The sequence below is a fragment of the Hyperolius riggenbachi genome, chromosome 6, assembly GCF_040937935.1.
Source record: "Hyperolius riggenbachi isolate aHypRig1 chromosome 6, aHypRig1.pri, whole genome shotgun sequence".
Lineage (NCBI taxonomy): Eukaryota > Metazoa > Chordata > Amphibia > Anura > Hyperoliidae > Hyperolius > Hyperolius riggenbachi.
In genome coordinates this window covers 318122897-318148314 of record NC_090651.1, presented here as the reverse complement: position 1 = coordinate 318148314, position 25418 = coordinate 318122897, and the positions used below count along the sequence as shown (strand labels likewise).

Below are 25418 nucleotides of genomic sequence, written 5' to 3'. Positions count from 1 at the left end.
GTTAGATGTGCCGACGACTGAAAGGAGATCTTGTCATTGGAATGCTGAGAGCTGGGTGAGTAACCTCTTATTTATGCACTGCTCAGGACTCTGCATGGGGAAGGAGGGTGGGAGGCACTAGGGGAGGGGCGTGAGCTGCCTTTCCATCATTAGGCACCTGTAGGCACGTGCCTACAGTGCCTTATGGTAGATCCAGCCCTGGCCCAGAGGTATATAAAATGTAGTTAAACAATATAACAAAAATAAGAGGTGGCTTACCTCAATAATGACAACTTCATATAGCAATTACATTTATTACATAGTTACATAGTTACATAGTTATTTTGGTTGAAAAAAGACATACGTCCATCGAGTTCAACCAGTATAAAGTACAACACCGGCCTGCTCCCTCACATATCCCTGTTGATCCAGAGGAAGGCGAAAAACCCCCCACAAGGCATGGTCCAATTAGCCCCTAAAGGGAAAAATTCCTTCCCGACTCCAGATGGCAATCAGATAAAATCCATGGATCAACATCATTAGGCATTACCTAGTAATTGTAGCCATGGATGTCTTTCAACGCAAGGAAAGCATCTAAGCCCCCTTTAAATGCAGGTATAGAGTTTGCTATAACGACTTCCTGTGGCAATGCATTCCACATCTTAATCACACTTACTGTAAAGAACCCTTTCCTAAATAAATGGCTAAAACGTTTTTCCTCCATGCGCAGATCATGTCCTCTAGTCCTTTGAGAAGGCCTAGGGACAAAAAGCTCATCCGCCAAGCTATTATATTGCCCTCTGATGTATTTATACATGTTAATTAGATACCCTCTAAGGCGTCTTTTCTCTAGACTAAACAAACCCAGTTTATCTAACCTTTCTTGGTAAGTGAGACTTTCCATCCCACGTATCAAATTTTGTTGCTCGTCTCTGCACCTGCTCTAAAACTGCAATATCTTTTTTGTAATGTGGTGCCCAGAATTCCATATTCCAGATGTGGCCTTACTAGAGAGTTAAACAGGGGCAATATTATGCTAGCATCTCGAGTTTTTATTTCCCTTTTAATGCATCCCAAAATTTTGTTAGCTTTAGCTGCAGTGGCTTGGCATTGAGTACGATTATTTAACTTGTTGTCAATGAGTACTCCTAAGTCCTTCTCCAAGTTTGATGTCCCCAACTGTATCCCATTTATTTTGTATGGTGCTAGACCATTAGTACGTCCAAAATGCATGACTTTACATTTGTCAACATTGAATTTCATCTGCCATGTATGTGAGCCATCCTATCCAGATCCTGTTGCAATATGACACTATCGTCCTGAGAGTTGATGATTCTGCACAATTTTGTATCATCTGCAAAAATAGCAACATTGCTCACTACTGCATCTACTAGGTCATTAATAAATAAATTGAAGAGCACTGGACCCAGAACAGACCCCTGTGGGACCCCACTGCTAACAGTCTCCCATTTTGAGTACGATCCATTGACCACAACTCTTTGTTTTCTGTCCATTAGCCAGTTCCCTATCCATGAACACAGACTCTTCCCCAGTCCTTGCATTCTCAACTTTTGCACCAGACTTTTATGCTCTGACAATGCGTTTTGTGAGTTTAAGCCCACCTCCTCAGGCCAACTGAAATGCCACAGGAATCTATTAAGCCGAACAATGAGCGCACATTGCTATATAAAGTTGTCATTATTGCGGTAAGCCACTTACAGTAATGTTTGTTATTTTAGCTGTTTTTAACTATTTTATAGATCTCTGGGCGCCTCTTACCCCCTGTTGTGCTTTTCACTTAACTTTGGAGGTGTGCTATTGTTCCTGTAGCTCTGCCACATCTGGGGCCTTCTGTGTTTTTCTCAAGAGAGCAACCACATCCAAGTTTCTCTGAACACCCGAGTGTGCAGAGAACACCTGCATCAAGTGTTTGGTTGCCACCTTTGTGAGTACCTTTTTTTTTTTTTTTTTTTTTTTTTACTGTACTTTGCTCCATATTGTGGCAAATTGCACTATTTAATCTCCCGTTGTCTCTGTGCTTTCTTTTTAAGGTCAAGTCACCTCTCTCCAGGTCATGGAATGGTGTTGAGTCAGTGTCGATAACGGACGGCAGTGCTGCCCATGCTATTCTTTTTACGCTGGCAAAACTCTGCCTCGGACAGACCACTACTGCTGGAACGCTTTCAGGCAGGGAGTCTCCAGATAAACAGTAAGGCCCTATTCACACTAGAGCGTTTTGCCGGCGATTTCGGCAAAGCGCTCAAGCACTAGCGCTTTTTAAAGCGCTAGTGCAATGAAACCCTATGGGCCTGTTCTTACTTAGGCGGTTTGCGTTAATCGCTGGCGATTAACGCAAATTGTCAAACACAAACGTGTAGCCTGCACCATTTTCAGGCGATTTCCCAGGGATCGCGCTTCAGTGCTATAGAAGTGCTAAACGCGATCGCGGAAAAAAAATCGCTGCAGTGTCAGGTGATTTTTCCGTGTGAAATCGCGGAAAAATCACTCCCGCAACTGCCGGCGTTTTGCACTTTCAAGTGTGAATGGGGCCTAACACATTCAACTGATCACATTATTCTGCAAAGGGTGTACAGGTGATGACACGTGTGTCACAAGTGTAATTTGATCTCTCAACTGTGTCAGCACAGAAATTCAGCAATCCTCAGCAGACACAGCTAATATGTAAACAGGATGTCAACCCTTTGTTTCCATGAAAGCAGGAAGTAGACACACTGCAGATTTATTGCAGGAGTTCTGTAAGCTGTGACAAAGAATTGTCTTTTTTATCTTTAAAGGTTATTGTGCTGTTACTTATCTTTTAGAGCAGAGAGGAAGTTCTGAGTTCAGGTCCACTTTAAAGGAACAGCGACAATTTGAAATTAATTTTTTTTACAGCTTAGATATAAACATGTATTCTTGTCTGAGTTGCATGACCATATGATGATCTATCACAAGGGCTTTCAAATCATGTACTGCATCTAAATTCCTTACCTAGCTTGTGGCAGGCCCTAGCAATCTGGTGGTAGCAGGCCAGTCTGGTGGTATATTGAGGTGATAAACCAGGTACGCACGCACATGGTTATGCAAAAGGGCGCCTCATGTCATACAAGTATACTATTATCTAAACCGCACCCTGCTTGGATGAATAGAAATCACAAACAACAAGAGGACACGCACACCAAGCTGTTCAATGCATATAACATTTCTATTCCAACAAAGTGAAACACTGACAATTACAAAGCATTGGCCTGAACTATTAGAACCAATCAATAGTAAAACACAGCTTGCAATCATATAGCAATAGGATAGTAAAAAAATGTATCAACTGGTGGATACACACTGAAATGTCGAATAGTATTAAGCAATTAACTCCTAAGAGCACAAGACAACCAATAGTCCAGAGAAAGAGTGCATAGTGTAATCAAAGATAATGGCCTTGATTCATAAAGCATTCCCGCATGCGGAAATGCTGAAAACAGCTCACTTTACCGACCACATAGCAAAACTTGTATTCATAAAGGCTTTTTTCGCATGAAAAGCCGACATTCCTGAGAAGAACGATAAATCACCGCCTTGTGCGGTGATTATCTTAACAAAAGTAACAAAATGTCAATTCATAAAGATTAGAGGAAGCGGTATGCGGACGGGGAATACCGCTACCTCTGATGTAGCGAGAAGCGTGCGGAATACAGTGCAGTGAATGGGACAGACCTCCCAAGCAGCAGCAGAGAGAACACCGCACGGAGGGACTCAGCCAGCTCCTGTGTTTCTGCAAGGCTCCCGACAGCCTACCGCCTGCCTACAGCGGGAAATCTCTGCTCAGCTATCGCAACTAGCAACATTTTATGAATGCCCACCCAGAGGTCTGAAATACCGAGCGCGGAGTTTCCCCGCACTGATTTACATCACCGAACACTTTTTTATGAACCGAGGCCATTGTCCATAGGGAACGTGTAGCCCCTTTAAAGCAAGTACTTTAGATGCAGCAGCATGTAACAGTTACAGTAATCAAAACGAGAGGAGGTGCTGGCACCCTCTACTGTAGTAGGCCCCGTTCACACTGCACGCGTTTTGGAAACGCGTGCAGGTGGCCGACACGCACGACATCAGACAGTGCATAGAGTGCACTGATGTTCACACTGCATGCGTTCTGGACCTGTGCGGTCCGGAAACGCATGCTGCACGCATTTTTTGCCAAAACGCGTGGCTGTCCCATTCACTTTTCAGTGATGGGATCAGCCACGCAACGCATACAAACGCGGATGGCGTGCGTTCGTACGCGTTGCGTTCCGCATGCCTGCCTGTCCGCGTTTGTAATGTGAACGCGGCCACGTCTGCGTTTAGTATAATCTCCTTTATCAATGAGTCAGCAGCTTAAAGGCAGCTGTAGCAATGTGGGAGAGAGGCAGCGTCCTGCACCCTGATAAGAAGTACTGCAGACCATCAAATGCCTCCCTTAGCTTAGAGGTGTGCAATACCTAACACAAAATTTCCCATGAATAGACATCACCTCACTGATTTTTCTTCTTCAATTGAAACTTATACTTGACGGTATGGGGCCTCCTCTCCCTTCCCTGATACAAATAGCGGGTGCTTTTCTAAACAGGGTGTGTCTTAAGGGGAGATGAGGGATTGTTAGGTGCAGGAGGGGGGTTGGAGGTTACGTTTAGCTGGCTTTAGCTTTAGGGGAAGGGTTTAAGTGGACCCAAATTAAAAATACAAGCTTTCAGAAATAAAATCTATTTTCTAAATTATAATAATAAATAGCAGCCTTTTTTCAGCTGCATGATGACAAATATAAAATATTCTACATTTATTGGAGAAACCCCTCCCTTCCTTTCAATTTGCCAGGATATTTCTGGCAAACTGGTGGAGTAGGTGGTGTCCGGCAATGGAGGAATTGCTAATGGCTGCCCCCAGTATAACCCTAGCTATGAAAAGAGAAGGGTGAAAAGCATGCACTGAAATGATCATAGGCTTGAAGGAGTGTTTATTTATCTTTGTATGTGTCAGAGTGGTGCAACTAAATATTTTTAATTAAAAAAATGTTTGGTTTGGGTCCGCTTTAAGGTTAGAGGCCCACCGGAGGATGGGGGGGTGTTAAGGGTTAGGCACCACAAGGAGGGGTTAAAAGTTAGGCACCATCGGGGGAAAGGGGGGTTAAGTGCTAGGCACCACTAGAGGGTTCCAAGTGAAAGTAGCGTTAGGTTATAGTAAAGTATTACCAATATTTTACTATTTGAATGTAGTAGTAGAAGATCAATACATTTACTGCTATCCTGCGTCATTTTCAACAGGGATCTTTTTCAACTGTATGCTTTGGCAGAGCTCCCTGTAGAGTCTGCAGTACAGACAATAGTTATATTAGACACTGACATACTTGTACAGGAATTGTGTAATATCTATCAGTGCTATCAGATTTCCTGGCTGCCCTATAGACACACACCAGGCACCACCGCTGTACAACAACTCAGTCCACTCCTTCAGGCTGTGTGATGTATTTTCCCACCTGCCTGTGTGCCGTGCCGTGCCAGTGTGCTATGCAAATGAATAACATTGTGCAAACAGCAGCAGATGAAAAGTGGCTCATGTAATTTTTTAAGCTTCCATTTTGATTGATCTGATTGACATGAAAGACGGTGATAAATACACTGTTTGAGAAGCCACCGTCTCCTGGCTTCAGCTCAGCAAAGAGCAGATGGAAAAATTGCTAAACCGCTTTCTAACGGCCTTGGCAACCACTTATCACACACCTGGGGAACACGTTTGGCATTTGCTAAGTCATTACTGACTGCCCAGCCTCATCACTGTGTACTGGTTACTATTTAAAGTAAATGTTTATGATCTGTAAACTTCTTACTGCAGAGACTTCCTGTGGGCAATGAAATTACTATTTCAAAGGCAATATCCAAAGGTGCATGCTTACACACGGTTGCTGCCCATAGGGACTGGCCAACATTTTGGGTCCACATGCTCTACAGGCACATTGCTAGGCTGCAGCACATTGTGTGTTACTGGGGGGGGGGGGGGGGGGGGGAGAGGAGGGAGAGCTCACGACAAAGTGGCTTTTGGCAGGTGGGGTGAGGATTCTTTTCTCCGAGCAACCGGTACTCTGTTGAGGCAGTGCCTAGCGGGGAGGATCAATGGGGTTACCCAGTAAACGGCATTGTGGTGGTGTTGTGTGTATGCTAGCGGTATAAGGGCACCCTGACAAAGATGACTAAAATCAGCGAAACGTGTAAGTGGGTGGGCCAAGCCTACTGACACGCACTGGTAAGTAAGCTACAGAGGAGCTGGCTCCTGTATCGCCACATGGACTTGGCATGCTAGCACAGCACTCCTCATCACCTGGTAAAATACTACTGTGTGTCTGGTCCTCCTCGGACAGTTATCATTAAGTCCTTAAACAGTGGGACAATAGGCTGAAGATCCTACAAGGTGTGGTGAAAGCCTGTGTCCATGAGCCTAGACTGTTATGCTGAGGATACTATACAACAACATGCACCTATATGCTCTGCACTAACCATGGATTGTGCTTATGCTTAGCTGCTTTGTCCTGTCCCACTGCTCCAGGTGAGGACATATTATGGCTTTCTGATCGCTTTATGTGACAATCTTACACTTTTTCCACACATATAGCATGATAAATACCAACTACTGTGTTTTTATACCAAGTCCCCATCTGGGGTGTATGATTAGCTACATGTGTGTAGGTCTCCCTGTGTGTAGTTAACGTGGGCTCTTGTCAAGAGTTGAATTTAGTATGTGTGGGGAAATACTTGTGCGGAGTGTTTTTTTATTGGCTTCCAGTGTGTTTGTTATTGGCTTAAATACCCTCAGCCTGTTTAGAGTGTATACTTCTTTTTTGCAACATGCCTGACAGAGGTGTGGTGGGGCGGTATTGTCTGGTTATACAGAAATAGCTTAGCGAAGAACAACCCTGAAACTAAGATTTTCAAAGATAGAAGGCAAAAGAAAGGAACAAAAAACTAGAGAAAAAAAAGTTAGAGAGGAGAATAGATAAGTATGCAGATGAAAATGACAAAAGAAGACATAAGTATACAGAAGCAGATGACCTCACAGGACACAAGAATACAGAAGTTAAAAGAGAGAAGTATGCAGATGAAAAACAAGCCTACAGATGAAGATATTCTGTATATGTTTAAAATATTTAAATAAAACAGTAAGTGGCATATTTTATTTCAAATAAATTACATCTGGGGGTCTTCTTATTAAAAGGAGGCTCCCGCATTAAACCACAAGCCCTCCCAGGACCTCCCAAGACCTACCACAAAGTGGGAATGAGCCACTTGTCCTTAAAAGACTAAGACCACATAGACACATCAGACCATAGTCTTTGGAAAAATTAAAGATCACAGACCAATTTTACCCCCTTCCATGTAGTATGAGAACCATACCTACACAGTCTATTCTATGGAGCTTCACTCCACATCAGACAGAAATCTTTGCAAGATGCTGCACACACAGATGCTGTAGACATTCAAAAGATCAGTATCTTCAAAAGATCTGTTCCTGCAAAAGATCCGTTCCTGCAAAATGCATTCATAGTCTATGAGATCTGCAGATCATCATATACACCTTGTTTAACAGACATTCATCTGCAGATCAGATCCACTAGGATGGATTTTCAGATCTGCAGATGATTGTCTGATCTGCAGATGAATGTCAGTTAAACAAGGTGTGTATGATGATCTGCAGATCTCATAGACTATCATTGCAATTTGCAGGAACGGATCTTTGGCAGGAACAGATCTTTTGCAGATACTGATCTTTTGTGTCTGTACAGCATCTGTGTGTGCAGCATCTTGCAAAGATTTTTTTCTGATGGGGAGTTCAGCTCCATAGAATAGACTGTGTAGAGTATGGCTCTCATACTACATGAAGGGTGGTAAGATTGGTTTGTGATCTTTCATTTTTCAAAGACTATAGTCTGATGTGTGTATGAGCCTTAAGATTTCTGCCCCCATCTAGCAGAGTAGTCGTCCTCCCCAAGTCATGAACCACGAAGACTGGTATTGTTATGGTGGTGAAGCCCCATGCTTTCTGGCTCAGTTTTTCTGACAATACCAGCTAGAATGGTGGAAAAAAAGAGGTCATAAAGATTTTGGGGTGGGGTTAAACTAGTGTCTTAAATAATTATTAATGTTCTTATTTGTGGAAAAAAAAAAAAAAAACTGAGCGAAGAAGTGGGAACAATGAGCTGATCCTGCACTCCAGATCTTTCGTGATGCATTAGGGCAGCTGTTCTTATGCTAGATTCTCGCCAGAGACAGCCGAGACTGGGTCGTCCCAGGCAGGAACACTGTAGCGGGTGTACAGGCCTTATGCTATGTATGAAGATTTATCAAACAAACAAGGAAACAGCGCTACGCAATCCAACTAAAATTCTCTTCATTCAATGTCCAAAAGAAAGATAACCTTAAAACTCCTTCCTCCACTTTAAACCTATCTCCTGCCCAGGCCTGGATTTACCTCACAGGAGCCTATAGGCACAAATGTCCTGACACCTTAGACTTCACCCTCCATGAACATACAAACCTCCACCAAAATGCACCGCAACTGTGTTGGCTGGCCTAGCTGTCACTTCTCCATACTTCCCTTGCCTGTCATAAGTAGCTACAGCCTGGTGCCTCTTAATATTGAGGGTTCTTCTGGCTACCTATTACTAAGTAGCTAGAGGTGCCCCCAAGTATTACGTAGCTAGAGGAATCTCAGTACCCGTCTCAAGGGAGATCTCATCAGTGAAATGCTGAGAACAGGGTGAGTAACTTTAAGGCCCCGTTCACACTTGCGTTTTGGCAAGTAAACGGACCGGATCCTGATCGGATCCTGACCTGATCCTGATCAGAACCGTACCGTTCCGATCCAGATCCGGTCCGTTTGCATCAGGCATGCATCAGGCTGCCATCCGGATCCGTGGGCAAAAAATAGGGAAATTTATAAAAAATAATAAAATAATAAAAAAAAATGTTGGGGTCTGCAGAAGGTGCACCTGGTGCACGTGTAGAATCAGGTTCCTCCGCTGTAGGCCTCACCTCCACCTCTGACATTCTGCCAAACAGCTCCAGCACGTCTGTCGCTGCTGCTCCACTCCAGACATGCTTGGCCCATGTGTCCCCATCCGAAATGGCCGCTTGGATACGCATAGGAAGTGGGGTAGAACGTCAGGTTTTTGTAGGCAGTGTGTTCTGTGCCTTCCGTTCCCCATTGGTTTCTGTGTTCCTGATGGTGCTGTCAGGCTCAGGTCCGGCTCCCGTCCGGGTGCGTGGGCCGGAGATCCGGACCCAAAAAATAGCGCATGTTGGAAAAGAGTCCGGAGTCCGGATCCGATCCGGCTCCGTACTGTACGGAACGGACACGTGTGAACGTCCGCATAGCCTTTACATTGCTATGCGGAACGTACGTTCCGTTTGTACAGTATGCGGTCCGGATCAGATCCGTAAAATCCGGATAGCGAACGCTAATGTGACCCGGGCCTTACATTTTACACTCTCATCAGGACTCTGTATAGGGAAGGAGAGATGGAGGCACTTGGGGAAGAGAAAAAGCCACCTTTCCATCATCAGGCGCCTGTAGGCACGTGCCTACAGTGCCTTATGGTAAATCCAGCCCTGCTCCTCCCTCAATTTCTGGATAGAGAAGCCAGCACCTCACCCAATCACATGGCAGTCACTGGCATACATATGTACGCTTCACTGGTGAGTTGGGCGCCAGGAGAGCCTAGTGATGGCTCTCTGCTGCTGCAAAAGTCCCCGGCAGAGTTAAATACTATCCCCCCTCCGAGTTGTCGCAACTGTAAGTTGGGGTCCAGCAACCATTGGAGCCCCAAATTACCTTTATGTTACATATTATTACATTGCTGCTATGTGGTGCCTGGTTTCGGCTCCCAGTGCTCAGCGCCGTGTGCAGAGACCACCTTCTTCTACTCACTGTTAGGCCTGGTTCACATTAGCATTACAGAACGGTCCATTCCTGGATCAGAAGGGTATGGATCGGAACAGATGGAAATTGATCCAATGTTAACCTATGGATTCGTTCACATCCGTCCGTTCTGCAAGAATGGACCGCAAGTTTCCTCCTGCAGCAATTTTTCTGTACCGATGTGCCCAGCGGAACGGAAACGGAAGCTGAAGCCCTGCATTGGGGCAATGAGAAAATGGAACGTTTCTTCACACTAGTGAAGAAACAGGCCGTTCTAAGGAGAAAAATCCACTTTGGGGGTGGGGAACGGAATGGAAGCAGCTGAGTGGCAATGAATCCGATTGACCGGTAATCAGATCGGTTTTCACGGATCCGTTTGCCACTAAGTTGCCAGTGTGAACCGGGCCTTAGACAAGACTCACTAGAGGGGGGTTACTGAAATTACTGATGGAGGAGATCTTGTCTGGACAAAAGATGGTTTAAGGGAAACCTGTGGGGAGAATAAAGTATCAGTAGACCTAAAACGCTGCATTCCTTTTGCACAATGAGGGGTTTAGACCCCCCCCAAATCCGGGGGCAAATATCCACGACTTTCCTGGTCGTAGATTTTGCTGCCCAGGAAGGCAGAGCTTAACGCTGTAGCTTTGCCTATACTGACGTCAATCTGCCCGTGGATCTCCGGCGGCGATCAGTGCAGATTGACTACAGTAGAGGCAGAACTACAGCACTAAGCTCTGCCTCTACAAGGAAGCGCTGCTTTAAACGTGCCCCTAGGATTTGGGGGGTCTAAACCCCTCGTTCTGCCACAGGAATGCAGCGTTTTAGGATTACTGATACTCCTTAACATAAATTGAAGCCAATCTAAAAATCTGCTTTTTACCTTCCGAGTCTCTTTAGAGAAAACCAGTAATGAAGAAAAAGTCCCCTGGGGGTTACTTACCTTGTGAGGGGAAGCCTCTGGATCCTAACAAGGCTTCCCCCCATTCTTCTCTGTCCCTTCGTTGTCCAGCTGCAGCCCCCCGAAGTGCGGCGATGTAAATATTTACCTCCCGAGATCCAGCGCAGGCGTACTAGTGGATCTCCCTTTGGGATAAGGCGGAAGTAGCCGAACCCAATAGATCTGCTCTACTGCGCAGGCAGAGTCCTCTTGCGCCTGCGCAGTAGAGCGGATACGATCAGGTTCGGCTATCCGCCTTACCCGAAGAGCTGCTATTGTGCCTGCGCTGAACACTTTGGGGGAGCCAGCGCTGGACTGCCTGCAGCTACAGGGATGGGGGAAGCCTGAGGCTTCCCCCTTCCGATGTGAGTACCCGCCAGGGGATTTTGTTTTTGTTACAGAGTCTCTTTAAGTGGAGATTGTCTTTTTTGGGGGACACTGAATGAAGAGGAATATCTAGTGCTGTCTAGTGTGGAACAAAAAGATCAGCTAATGCATTTGATTGGTCCAAGTTAAAACTGCTTCAATTTGCATAACATATAAACTTTGCATGAACTCCTTTGCCATTACTAAATAGGAGCAACAGTACACAGAGTTAATTATCATTATTATGACTTACTAGTGAAGAGCAACAAAATTCTAACAATGCAAATTAGCTCCACCCAGAAGGCATCATTAACAACATAAACACTCCCTATTGGCCAGATGGTCTCTGAGCAAGAGCACAGCTATGCAACTAAAAGGATTACTATAAAAAAACAACTGTAAAATGTAAAATACATGAAAACACATAAGGTACGTTTCTCCCAGAGTAAAACATGCTATAAAATGACTTTTCTTCTGTGCTGCCATCACTTACAGTAGTTATTATACATCTGACAGAACTGACAGGTTTTGACTAGCCCATCTTCTCATAAGGGAATACTCATTTTTTTTTTTATTTTCAAAAGTACTTAGTGGACAGCAGTTGCTCAGTCCAACTGCCAGAATAGTGTGAAAACAAGTGGGATGGGGTGGCCTGCATATTTGTATAGATCCTTTTCAGTTAGTGCTTTTGTAAAGAATAAAATTAAATGCTGAGAACCCCCCATGAAGAGATGGACTAGTCAAAAACACGTCAGTTCTGTCCGATTTCTACTAACTACTGTAAGTGACAGAAACATAGGAGAAAACTGATTTATAGCTCGTTTTACGCTGGAAGTAAAGTACTTTTCATTTAACGTATATTCCGGCGTATAAGACGACCCCCCCAACTTTTCCAGTGAAATTATAGAGTTTAGGATATACTCGCGGTATAAGACTACCCCCCTCTTCCAATGCACACCAAATAAAAAAAAACATATACTAGTTCTATGTATGAACAGTTACTTCTGCTGTACTGTATGTGGTACCCAGTATATAGGCGATTGACTGGTTGGATTGGTCAACTCTCCCTCTCCCTAAGTTGATTGGTCAGCTCTCCTTGTCTACCTGTTTACCAGAGCGGTATGGAACAATAGATCATGCTGTGCCCATAAAACACGCCTCTTTCACCCTTCTGGCCCACCCTTGTATCCTATTTACCTCCTCCTCTGACTCTCAGATCTCGCACATGTGCGCCTGCGTCACTTCACTACAGTCCTCAGCAGCGAGGTCTGAGAGGCGGTAACAGGATAAGGCGTATCACCCGGCATCAATGACACCCGGCATATAAGACAACCCCTGACTTTTCAGAAGCTTTTCAAGGGTTAAAAAGTAGTCTTATACACCAGAATAAGAATTGCTTTTATGTATTTAAGATTTTACAGTTTTTCATGATAGTGGCCCTTTAACTAGATATGGTCAATGGGATGCAAATAATTAAAGGATATCTGAGGTGACGTGACATGATGAGATAGACATGTGTATGTACAGTGCCTAGCACACAAATAACTATGCTGTGTTCCCTTTTTTCTTTCACTGCCTGAAAGAGTTAATCAGGTATGTACATGGCAGTTCCTGTCTGAGTCAGGACTGGCTCAGACTACAGTGTTACCCTCACTGATAAGAAATTACAACTATAAAACACTTTACTAGCAGAAAATGGTTCCTGAGAGCAGAAAAGAGATAAACAGGGTTAATAGTTCATAGATTTTAGCTCTGGCATACTTCAATGAATGTGTCATTGAGTAAAACAAAAAATAAACAGTAAAAACTTAAAAAGTAGATTTAAATATAAAATAAAACTGTGGACTATCTTAAGTCATTTTTAGGAGAATGAGGATAGATGCATTTGTTTATTTTCACCTCGGGTGTCGTTAAATTTACAATACAATCTTTATTTCTCTGACTGACACACAAATGCAAGGGTGTCTCATATGCAAGGTGATCTCCTTAGTCATTAGAATGTAAACAGATGATTAAAATATAAATATTATTTTCTTGTGCCGGTGACAGAGAGACTTCCTGCCTTTCTCACAACACATTTATATAATCATACATTGTATGTGCCTGTTATTGTGTCATAGGAATTATCTTCGATATCACATATTACGATTAGCTAACACCATGCAGTTTATCAGCCTTGAGCTCATAAAACAACTTCCTAATTGTATATAGGTCAGATAAATGTAGGGTAAAGAGCCAGCTGTAATTTTCTTTTAATGATGAGATCTAAAGGTGAACAATCACAGCATGGAGACAGCAGGATAGTTCTTGCCAGAGGCAAACCTAGGCAGTTGCCTAGAGCCTGAAAACAAAACTAGGGGCCCTGGATGCTTGCCCCCACCAAATCTTACTAAAAAGGCCAGGTTATCATCAGCGGTTGGCAAAAACAGCTATCTTGCCTAGGGCCCCATTCCATATTAATCCTTTTCCGGTTCTTGCACAACCCTCCTCAATCCTTGGATATGCCCATTGATATGATTTAGCATCAGCAGAGCCACACCTCCCTCCTCCCACCCCCATATGGGATAGTTTTTCTCTCCCACAGAGCAAAGCTGGGCGCCTACCTACTGTATGTGTCCCAGTCCAGCCACTAGACCTAACCTTCACAAGGACTTATATACCAAAAGGCACTGCGCATGATCACACCCCATGGGTCCGATTGGGTATTGGTCACCCTCCGGGAGCTGCCTCCTTTGAACTGCTGTCAGGCATCTGAGTTGCTATGGAAGCACTGGACGTAGCAGCAGCCCAGAAACAAATAGGGAAAAATACACCGAAGTGTAAGCATTCAATTGATATGAATACACATTCACTTATATTGTAGATTGGGTGGTAGGGACGCTGGACAAAGAGTTAAGGTGCCCATACTTGTATCGATTCTCTTCTTTCAATTCCGTGCAGATTCGATCTGCAGGGAACCAATTCCCCAAAAATGTCTGATTGTTTGGCTTTTGCTTGATTTTGACCAAAAATTTATTGAAAGGATCGACTGGACAGTAAAAAAGATCTAGGTCAATTGAGGGCAGGGCAGGAGCAGCAGTAGAAGATCGCCAGCCCATAACATTGCATTAAATTGAACGCTGCTGCGCATGATTCTACATCTCTGTTGAAATCGATTTAAAGATGTGTCGTGTGTGGTAGAATTCAATTCCTTCCTGAATCTATTCTGTTCATAGAGAAATTGATGGTCTTGCCACATCCGGTGACAATCTATAACTGTATGCGCAGCTTTAGGTAGGTCAAAATACAGCTACCCATTGTGAGTCTTACCCAGGCCCAGATTTACCTCACAGGAGCCTATATGCACAGATGTCCTGGCACCCTAGACTACACCCTCCACGAACCTACAGCCCCCCACCGAACTGCACCACAAGTGTGCTGGCTGTCCCTGCTGTCCCTTCTCCCTTACTTCCCTTGCCCATCAAAGGTAGCTACAGGTGCACCTTTCTATTAGGTAGCCAGAGCTACAGTATCCTCAGAATTAACTAGAGGTGTCACCAAGTATTAAGTAGCTAGAGGTTCCCCCGACTGAAGGGAGATCTGGTCAGTAAAATACAGAGACCAGGTTAAGTAACCTCTCATTTACACTCTGCTCGGGACTCTGCATAGGGAAGAAGGGAGGCACTCAGGGAGGGGAGTGAGTCGACTTTTCATCAGGTGCCTGTAGGCATGTGCCTACAGTGCCTTATGGTAAATCCGGCCCTGGTCTTACCTCTAGCAACTAGAATTGGGTCCCAGAGAGGAAGAAACTGGTTCCCCATGTGGAGGAGGGGCTCTCTACATCCCGGAGAGGACACTTTTACTCAGTTGTATTATAAATACAAGGGCCAGCTCACTCTGATTGGAGCACACTATGCTGTGTTAGACAGTTATGATGGCAATTGGTGGGGGCTTTTTGATTTAGGTCTATGCACTTTTTTGTAATGGTTTTGCAAACAACCTCCTGCGTTCTGATGTTTACCACTATGGTCATGTGGTCAAAGCCATTCCCAGGAGGCAATTCTTCAGGGCTAGACGTATATGCACAGAAAAAAACGATTACCAGAATGCTAGCCTTGAATTAAAAAAGAAATTCGAACAAAAAGTTTACAATGTATGCAAGATTGATGCCATTAGACAGGAAGTAGGTTCCATTGATAGATCCACCCTATTAGAGAGGAAGGGGAGGACAGAAGGACCCAACGGTATAGCTTTTGTAATGGGTTTAGGCAAATTTTGGCCTCTGTTGAGGCCTCTGTTGGCCTGACAGTATCCTGTAGGATTTTTCCCTAATACCTTATCCGCATAAGGAATTAGGGAAAAATCATACAGGATACTGTCAGGCACATTGATACTGCCCTCCAGAAAAATGAGGTTGGCACAGGAAAGGCAGGCACGATGCCCTGTTTAAATTGCAATGTATGCAGTGCAGAGGCATTGTTCCACAGCAGGGTGGTGTATGGGCTTAAAGGGGGAACGGTCGCGATAATCTTAAAATTTAAAATGCATACAAATAAGAAGTACGTTTCTTCCCGAGTAAAATGAGCCATAAATGACTTCTCTCCTATGTTGCTGTCACTTACAGTAGGTAGTAGAAATCTCACATTACCGACGGGTTTTGGGATAGTCTATTTCTCCATAGGGGATTATCAGCATGGACTTTATTCTTTACAAAGACACTCCCTGAAAAAGATTTATACAAGGATGCTGGCCAGTCTCCCTGCTCACCGTACACTTTTTGGCAGTTGGACGGAGCAACTGCCATTCACAAAGTGCATTTTGAAGATAAAGAAATCCCTCATGAGGAGGTGGGCTAGTCCAAAACCTGTCAGATTTCTACTACCTACTGTAAGTGACAGCAACATAGGAGAAAAGTCATTTATGGCTCATTTTACTCTGGAAGAAACGTACTTCTTAAAAAGACTCTGAAGTGAGTTTAAATACTTGTTTTTACCTTTTTATGTTCAGCATTATGGCTAGTGCTAAAACGCTGCATCCCTGCGACAGAACTAGTGTTTTATACCCCCCAAATCCCAGGGCAAAAATCCATGACTTCCAAATTCGTGGATTTTGCTGCCCAGGGAGGCAGAGCTTTGTGCTGTAGCTCTGCCTCCAACAGGGCCGGTTTAAGCAACAATGGGGCCCCAGGGCAAAATAAACCTGGCCCCCCCCCCCCCCAACATATACCCCGGAACAAAAATCGGCATTAGGGGACCTTTTTTGCAGCTGGTATAACAAGGTGTGAAGTCCCAATCGGTCGGAGCTCCACATTCTGGCTATCCCAGCCTGCATGGGGGACAAGGGGTTAAAAAGTTTCAGGAGGGGGGACCCCACATAATTTAAAAAAAAAAAATTCCCACACTCTAAACATAAAAAAAAAAATTGGGAAAATAGGAAAAAATGCCAGGGATCTTCATACAGCCATATTGCGGCTGTATAGCGATCCCTGGCCAAAGCGCTGCGGCTGCGTATAGACCCCCTGGAAACCCCGTCAGGAAATTTATTGCACTTTCGTTTGATGCATGTAAAATTAAACTACCGTTAGGTTTGCTACTAAAAGTGACATTTACCGCATTTAAAAGTATACTTTTTTCCTTTGAAACTTTAAAATCGATTTTCTCAAAAACTATAAGGTCTTTTTGAAAAATTGTTTTTTCCTCTTATTCCTAATGATCTCCTTAACATATCCTGCAAATTTAGAGTTTTTAGCATTTAAGGTGGATTTGCTATTAACCATTAAATTCGGCAGGCTTTTAAATGTGTATTTCTTTTTTTTTCCTTTGAAACTTTAAAATCGATTTTCTCAAAAACTATAAGGCCGATTTGAAAATTTTTTTTTCCTCTTGTAGCCACTGGGGGCCCCTACAAGCTCTGGGGCCCTAGGGCAGCTGCCTCCTTTGCCTTAATGGTAGCGCCGGCCCTGGCCTCCAATACAGTCAATCCCCACCGATCACTGCCTCTCCCCCGCCCCTCTCAGTGAAAGAAGACTGAGAGGGGCGGGGGAGAGGCGTCGATCAGCGCAGATGGACGTAAGTAGAGGCAGAGCTACAGCACAAAGCTCTGCCTCTACCAGGAAGCGCTCCCCGACTTAAGCCCAGGGAATTTGGGGGGTATAACCCTTGTTCTGCCACGGGGATGCATCATTTTAGCTCTAGCTATAATGCTGAACATAAATAAAAGGTAAAAACAACTATTCAAATTCACTTCAGACTCTCTTTAATTGTATATGTACATTTTAAATTGTAATATTTTCGCGACAGAGGTCCTTTATGTGTATATGCACATTTATGTACATAGGAGAGACGACACGACCAGTACGGTCAAGTTACATTAAAGGGCAATTTCCAAACATGCCACAAGTGAGAAAAATTATGATACATCAATGGCTAGACATTTCAAGGAGGCAGGTCACAATGCAACACAATTAAAGTGGTGTATATTATCAGCAGTGGGGGTAATTTGGAGAAATATTTTAAAAAGAAGGAAGCCAGATGGATACATTCAATGGATGTTGTATTTCCAAGTGTATTCAGTCGCAGTTATGCACCTGATGAAGGACTATGGTCCGTAACATGCTCCTGTTCCGCAATATACAGCAACGTTTTTGCAGCCAGCGGTGTGCCGTCTCTTTGCACTTTTTTGTAACCCTGATGAAGCCCTGCCTCAAGGGCAAAACAGGTTGGGAATAGGGTGGGGCCATGCAGCACTCACACTGCAGTGTATAGTTTAAGCATCAATAGGAAAAACAGTTGAGTCAGGCACTGCAGTGATTGCTGTTTTAATGGTGTTTCAGGTTGAAATAAATCACCATAGTTGTATCAAAAATTGTGACATTTAAATGGTAGGTACAAAACATCATCATCAATGAAAAATTCGTCAAGTGCAAAATTCCTCAAGTGCAAGCATCTTGTGCATTCAAACAGTTGCAAGAGGAGGATGTCCTACCATGTCATGAGGTGGCGGTGGTGGGTGCAGGGCAAAAACGGTAGCCTAACGGCCGTTTCGCACGGCGGTGCTTCTTCCGAGGCTGATCCACCTTGTGTATAGTTTAACCAAGGCTTTCTAAAACAGGGATCCATGGAACTTGCTGAGGCTAAGAAAGTTGGCTCCCCTGTGTCTCTTTGTATGGTGGCCCCAAATGTGGTTGGAGTGAAGTATAATAGAGCACACTATAATAGGGGTTACTATATAAAGAAGCACTAAATTAGAGATCAGAATAATAATGAGCACATTAATGAAAAACAAGAGAATAGAGAGGCAGTATAATGAGCAGCACAATATTAACCTCTTGCCGACCGCGTCACGCCAGTAGGCGTGGCTGCGGCGGCAGCCCCAGGACCGCCTAACGCCAATTGGCGTAAAGTCCTGGGGCTCTGTTTTGCAGGAGATCGCGCGCAAGCTGCGCGCGCATCTCCTGCTTGGGGGGCGGAGCTCCGCCCCGCCTTCAGTCTCCGAGCGGCTATTGCCGCTCGGGAGACTGTTAGACGGCGTGATCGCCGTCTATTTACTCTGTGCAGCGCTGCGATCAGCAGCAGCGCTGCACTGGGGACAGCCGTGTGACACGGCTGTCCCCCTGGGGGACAAGAGAGCGATCGGCTCTCATAGGCAGAAGCCTATGACAGCCGATCGCCGTAATTGGCCGGCTGTGGGGAGGGAGGGAGCGAGGGAGGGAAGGGATTTAAAGGAAGAGGGTTTTTTTTTTAAAAACGGCAACACAAATATTTATTAAAAAAAAAAATAAACATGGGGGGAGCGATCAGACCCCACCAACAGAGAGCTCTGTTGGTGGGGAGAAAAGGGGGGGGGGAAATCACTCGTGTGCTATGTTGTGCGGCCCTGCAGCTTGGCCTTAAAGCTGCAGTGGCCTTTTAAACTAAAAATTGCCTGGTCACTAGGGGGGTTTAGCCCTGCAGTCCTCAAGAGGTTAAGGGTTAGTATAATAAAGAGTACTGTTATGGGGGAGCACTAGAATTGTAAGGTCTGTAGCAAGAAACACCAATATGCCCTACTATAATAGGAAGCACAGTAAGGAAGAAAAATAAAATGGGGGCTAAGCAACAAGGATGTTACAATGCACAACCACACACACACACACACACACACACACTATACATACACATACACACACATACACACACACACACACACACTATACATACACATACACACACATACACACACACACACACACACACACACACACACACACACACACACACACACTATACATACACATACACACACACACACACACACACACACACACACACACACACACACACATACACATACACATACACATACACATACACACACACACACACACACACACACACACACACTATACATACACATACACACACACACACACACACTATACATACACATACACACACACACACACACACACACACACACACACACACACACACACACACACACACACACACACACACACACACTATACATACACATACACACACACACACACACACACACACACACACACACACACACACACACACACACACACACACTTTGAAAGACCATGCATCCTGCAAAACAAATCCCCACTGCCCCGTTAATGCACAGTGATCCTTGAGACCCAAAAAATCTTTGAAGGGTTCTTCCTGTGTAAAATGAGACAGGCTGGTCTACCCAGTGCTCTCTGATCCTAACTGGCTATACAACTGTAGATTCATTTAGCATCCTCCTCAGGCTGGTGCCCTGGTGTGACACTCCGCATCAGAAACACATGCATCATGATTGTCACAGCACCAACAAGCATTTGGCAAGGATACTTCTCCAAAACACTGTTTACCCCGCAAGCCCAATGGGCGCCTTTAGATGTGGGAGATTCTAGGCCTGCCCCTTCATCAAGATTGCAAAGTCTTTCTCCTCCACAATGAATGGATGATTTTTTCAAATTTTGTAATTTATTAATTGTAACACACAAGGTGTAATTTATGCCACACAGTGTACATTGAACTTCCCTTACATGGGCAAAACCCATCAGCCCCCCCCCCCCCCCCCCCCCAAAAAAAAGATAAATAAAAAGCATCAAAAACCAAACAGACACTCCCAATTCCTCCCATATGAAAAAAAAGGACCCCTCCATTACATTCTGAGAGTTACAAAAATGGACAACTGGCATAAAGGGTGGTGATCTGGACAACAAATGTCTCCAAACTGAGGCCCAATGGATTTTTCAGCTCGATACTATGGCACTGAAGGGTCTCAGAGAGGGTTTTGCCTTTTCAAGTTTCCTTTAATTGCTTCCTGAATATTACTTTTGTTGACCTATGCCATTCCCATTGTCAGGAACCGGCCCGCGGCACGCCTGCGTATACGGTTCCCGACTGCGGGTTTGACCAGATTAAGCGGGGAACAGCCTTATTTAAGCTACAAACAAGGCTGGAACCCCTCAAACACTTCCCACTGCCACCACTAGCGTTGCTAGACACGTCCCCTCAGCTGTCGAGGGCTCAACACGCAATCTGCGTTTTCGTATTTGGGTCAGCTTTGCGCTTAGGCCGAATACGAGAACGCCACGCACCCACACACACAGTGCAGTTGTACAGTAACACAGCACAATCAGACAATGATTTGTAATGCAAGTTACACTGTCGTGTAGCAAAACCACTAACAGTCGTTCCGAACGATACTGTTAGACTTCCCACTCGGCTGTCGAGCGCAGAAGTGCCACAAACACACAATGCAATTGCAATTTCATATGGTAGTGTTGCTAAAGCATACAATTAGGCACGGACTTATACACAGCTACACTGCAGTCTCCTCTAGGCTATGAGTGTTAGTTTAGTACGGCAGAAGTCAAGCTTATTAAATAATAATTTAATATTCCAGAAAAACATAGAACAATGCAAAAAATAATATATACAGAAGATGTACAAAAAAAACAAAGTAAAAAAGTTACAAGATAAAAGTTACAAAAATACACACACGGATATTTGCGTAAAAATAAACGGGGGGAAAAAGAACGTTACCAGCTTAGAACGTTGTTTGACGGGAGGACGCCGTTTCGACCAGGAGTCGCGATCATCTCTAGCTAAAGCGCTACCTCCAAGAGAAGATACTTACTAGGTATCTGCCTCTGCTTTTTATACTCTGAAATGTCCCCTGGGGCATTTAATGTCCAGCCCCCAGGAACTAATGCAGTTTCCCCCGTTTGTGACATCACCAAACGCTTGTCCTAATCTTTCCTGTGATATGCAAGCTTCAAAGGGTTCCTGTCTTAGCTTCTTGAAGGTTTCAGAATTCAATAGGTAAGATTGTATCCTACCAGACATCAAAAGGCTTCCTCCACATTATTTCCTTGGTTAAAGTGTATTTTAGCACATACATGAAAAGATTGCATCCTGGTTACAGGTAGCAGTTTGCCTGTAATTGCCTGTAGGCAGACGCAGACAATCACACCTGGGGCAGCAGATCAAAGTGACTGCTAGTGGCCTAATGAGCCGCTTCCTTGCCTATTGAAGGTGACTGGTAACCAGGTTCCCTTTTGTCTGTCTATTGACACCCACACACAATCACATTAACAGTCCATGAAGCTAGCTGCCAATATCTTCAAGCCATACTGGCTTACATCCACCTCTGAAAGATATACAGCAGACATAAAAATGATAGAATATGTTTCTGTACTCCCTAATATCATCAGCACCTCAATATATCTCCACACCCATTACCACACTCTGGACTTGCTCCTTGTTGTGGACGGATTAGGAAGTGGATTCTTAAAGAGAGTCTGAAGCGAGAATAGATCTCGCTTCAGACCTCATATATAGCAGGGGCACGTGTGCCCCTGCTAAAACGCCGCTATCCCGCAGCTTAACGGGGGTCCCTGTCCCCCCAAATCCCCTCCGTAATGCGGGGGAGCGCTTTCGCATTGGGGCAGGGCTAACCGCCGCAGCCCTGTCCCACGCGCGTCTGTCAGCGCGTATCTCCGCCTCTCCCTCGCCCCTCTCAGTCTTCCTTCACTGAGAGGGGCGGGGGAGAGGCGGCGATGCGTGTCTGATAGACGCGACTGGAGGCAGGGCTGCAGCCGTTAGCCCTGCCTCCAGGAAGCCATAAATCTACGACCAACTTGCGACCAAGGTTTGCGGGGGGTGGGTTGGGGGGTCAGGGACCCTCGTGCAGCCGCGGGATAGCGGCGTTTTAGCAGGGGCACACATGCCCCTGCTATGTATGAGAGCTGAAGCGAGATTTAGTCTCGCTTCAGTGTCTCTTTAAACGCATCAAGTCAGTGTTATCTTTCCCACCTCTATGAGGTGTTTTTTTCTTTACTCAAGGACCAGTGTCAGTTAAACTTTATCAAGTGTTGAGACACCAATATGATAATTAATTAAACTACCAACTCTTAGGTACACCCACCACACTGACTTGGGTGGAGCCTGCAGTCGTGATCATACTCTGGAGGTCTGATTGGCAAGTAGTCATTCTACGAGAGTGACCTCCACTGATCTTGCCTCACTTATCTTATCTGATAGGGAGATCCCATCCCTGATCATTATAGTATTGTAAATATGTTAGAGAAATCAGGGTTGCTGACAGGTACATTTTAAAAATTCAGACCACACTGTCCACACCAGGACCGGATTTACCATAAGGCACTGTAGGCACGTGTCTACAGGCTCCTGGTGATGGAATGGCAGCTCACTCCCCTCCCCAAGTGCTTCCCCCCCTCCCTATGCAGAGTCCCAAGCTAAGTGTAAATGAGAGGTTACTCACCCTCGGCATTCTGCTGACAAGATCTCAATTCAGTAAGGGGCACCTCTAGCTCCCTAATACTTGGGGACACCTCTAGCTACTTATTACCAAGGTTAGCTCTGGCTGTAACGGGCAAGGGAAGTAAGGGAGAAGTGACAGCTGGGACTGCCAGTACACTTGCGGTGCGGTTCGACGTGGGTTTGTAGGTTCCTGGAGGGCGAAGTCTAGGGTGCCAGGATATCTGTGCCTATAGGCTCCTGTGATATAAATCCAGGCCTGGTCCACACTTATATGCCCATTCACACAACGGTACCAGATTCAGTCCATTTGTGCAAATTTTAAGGCATGAGGTGATCACTTGTGTATTGGATGGGGTGGGATGTCAAGCCTCCAAACCACAATAATTCCAAGCTAAAAAAGGTGCAGAAACCGAGTGGTTTCACCCATCCAGAAGCTGTATATAGTCCGATCACTTTCAGAATAGTCGACTCGTGTCCTTCGTTGACCACTTCACAAGTCCCAGTCTCCCATTGTATAATATAATTATCTGTCTAGGTCTCATAAAAGGTGAGTCAAGCTGTCAGATGATACTTCCCACAACAGATAAATGTAGGGTAAAGAGTCAGCAGTGATTTTCTTTTAAAAGAAGCCTGAAGTAAGCAAGACATACAGTTGAGGCCAAAATTATTAGCCCTCCCCCAAGGATTATGGAACACTTTCCCAAACTGCTTCCCAATGTTTGCAGCATTGTTAAAACGTGATATAACCAAACATTCACCAGTGCTATTTAGTAGCTTTTGGTACATTTTGTAATATAAATACATTTCGGGCTTGGTTGATATCAAATATAAAATATAAAAAAGGGGTGGTCAAAAATATTTGCCCCATGTGAATGCTTACCTTCAAAACACACCTACAGTAATTAACCAATAAGCTTTGAAACCACACCTGTGCAGTCAGTTGACTTCCTAACAATACCTGCAGTCAGTTGGCTTCCTCACAACATTCAATCAGCATAAAAAGACTCCAAGGAACAGGGCACCTGAACACAGGAGTGGGACTAGTTTACTAGCAATAATTACAGGGATAGCAGAAGAAGATAAATTTAGACCTCTATAGCCAAAGTACAAAAAGCTTATTGATGGTTTTCAAGAACACACAGGGTCAACACACTAATTAAAAACACTTAAAAACAAAATGGACCGCACGACCTCTCGCACCATCAAAAATGGGGATAACCACACTCACATCTCCCCCATACCTTGAGAAAGGCCTTGATTGGCCGAAACATGTCGGTAGACAGAGTGTAAGACGCCGGACCTTCTCCTGCTCCACAGTCCCTCGCTGATCCCCGCTGACTAAACCTTTCAGTGCGGGTAGATCATGGGACATACGTACTACCATCTGGGGATCCCCTCACTACGCTCGGGCTCCCAGGAGACCTTTGGTTTGTGAGTACTCACGTAAACCTGTGGGGATGGCTGATTGAGTTGTGGAGGGTGCAAGATCAGGGGCGCTTGGCTCGACTAAGCACTCACAGCCAACCCACGTGTGCAACTACTATTCTAAAGGCTGCAGCACTGCTGATGTGGCCACTATGTATATGCAATCTTGCTCTGACAAAAGTTGAAGTAAGTGACTGTCGCTTATTGCTGCTACTAATCAGCTAGCTGTTTTCAGCCTGCTTCTGGCAACTACAGGACTCGCTTGCTATCTAGGTTTGCTGTGCTAGACTATACAAATGCATGTACCAGGACTTATATTTACAAGGATTGCAGGTCAATGGACTAATGCATTCTAGCTAACAACAGCTCTAATAATAACATTGGTGCACAGTGTAGCTGCAGCTTTATATCAAAAGAGTCCCACATATTCTTATCCTTGGTCCCGGGGTGTGTATGTGCGAGATGTGAGTGTGGTTATCCTCATTTTCGATGGTGCGAGAGGTCGTGCGGTCCGTTTTGTTTTCAAGTGTTTTTAATTAGTGTGTTGACCCTGTGTGTTCTTGAAAACCATCAATAAAGCTTTTTGTACTTTGGCTATAGAGGTCTAAATTTATCTTCTTTTGCTATCCCTGTAATTGTAGTTCATTAACTAAGGTGTAGACCCTGAATTAATCAATGCGCTGTTGAAGTATGGTGTATCAACACCTATTCTGCTCAATATTTCTATAGCAACAAAATGCCAAAAGTGAGGACCCTTCCAATCTTCATAGTTTACTAGCCATACCAAAGACAGGAAATCAGTGTGGAGCTCAGAAAGAAGATAGTAGAGGCTCATAATAAGTGGGAAGGCTACACTGCTATTTCCAAGCAATTCACCGTGTCTAGAACTGTTGTACGCTGCCTCATTGGCAAGTACAAGGAGACAAATTCTGTAAGAAACAAACCTGGCCATAGCCGTGAACATGAGATTTCTAGAATTCTGGAGAGGAAAATAGAGATGTCAGCAT

General features: G+C 44.6%; 1 protein-coding gene across 3 annotated transcripts in view; it reads right to left on the bottom strand.

Moving 5' to 3' along the window:
- LOC137521709 (galactoside alpha-(1,2)-fucosyltransferase 2-like) overlaps window positions 1-25418 on the bottom strand; it is a 169231-nt gene that overhangs the window by 36480 nt on the left and 107333 nt on the right. The gene's annotated exons all lie outside the window — the stretch shown is intronic.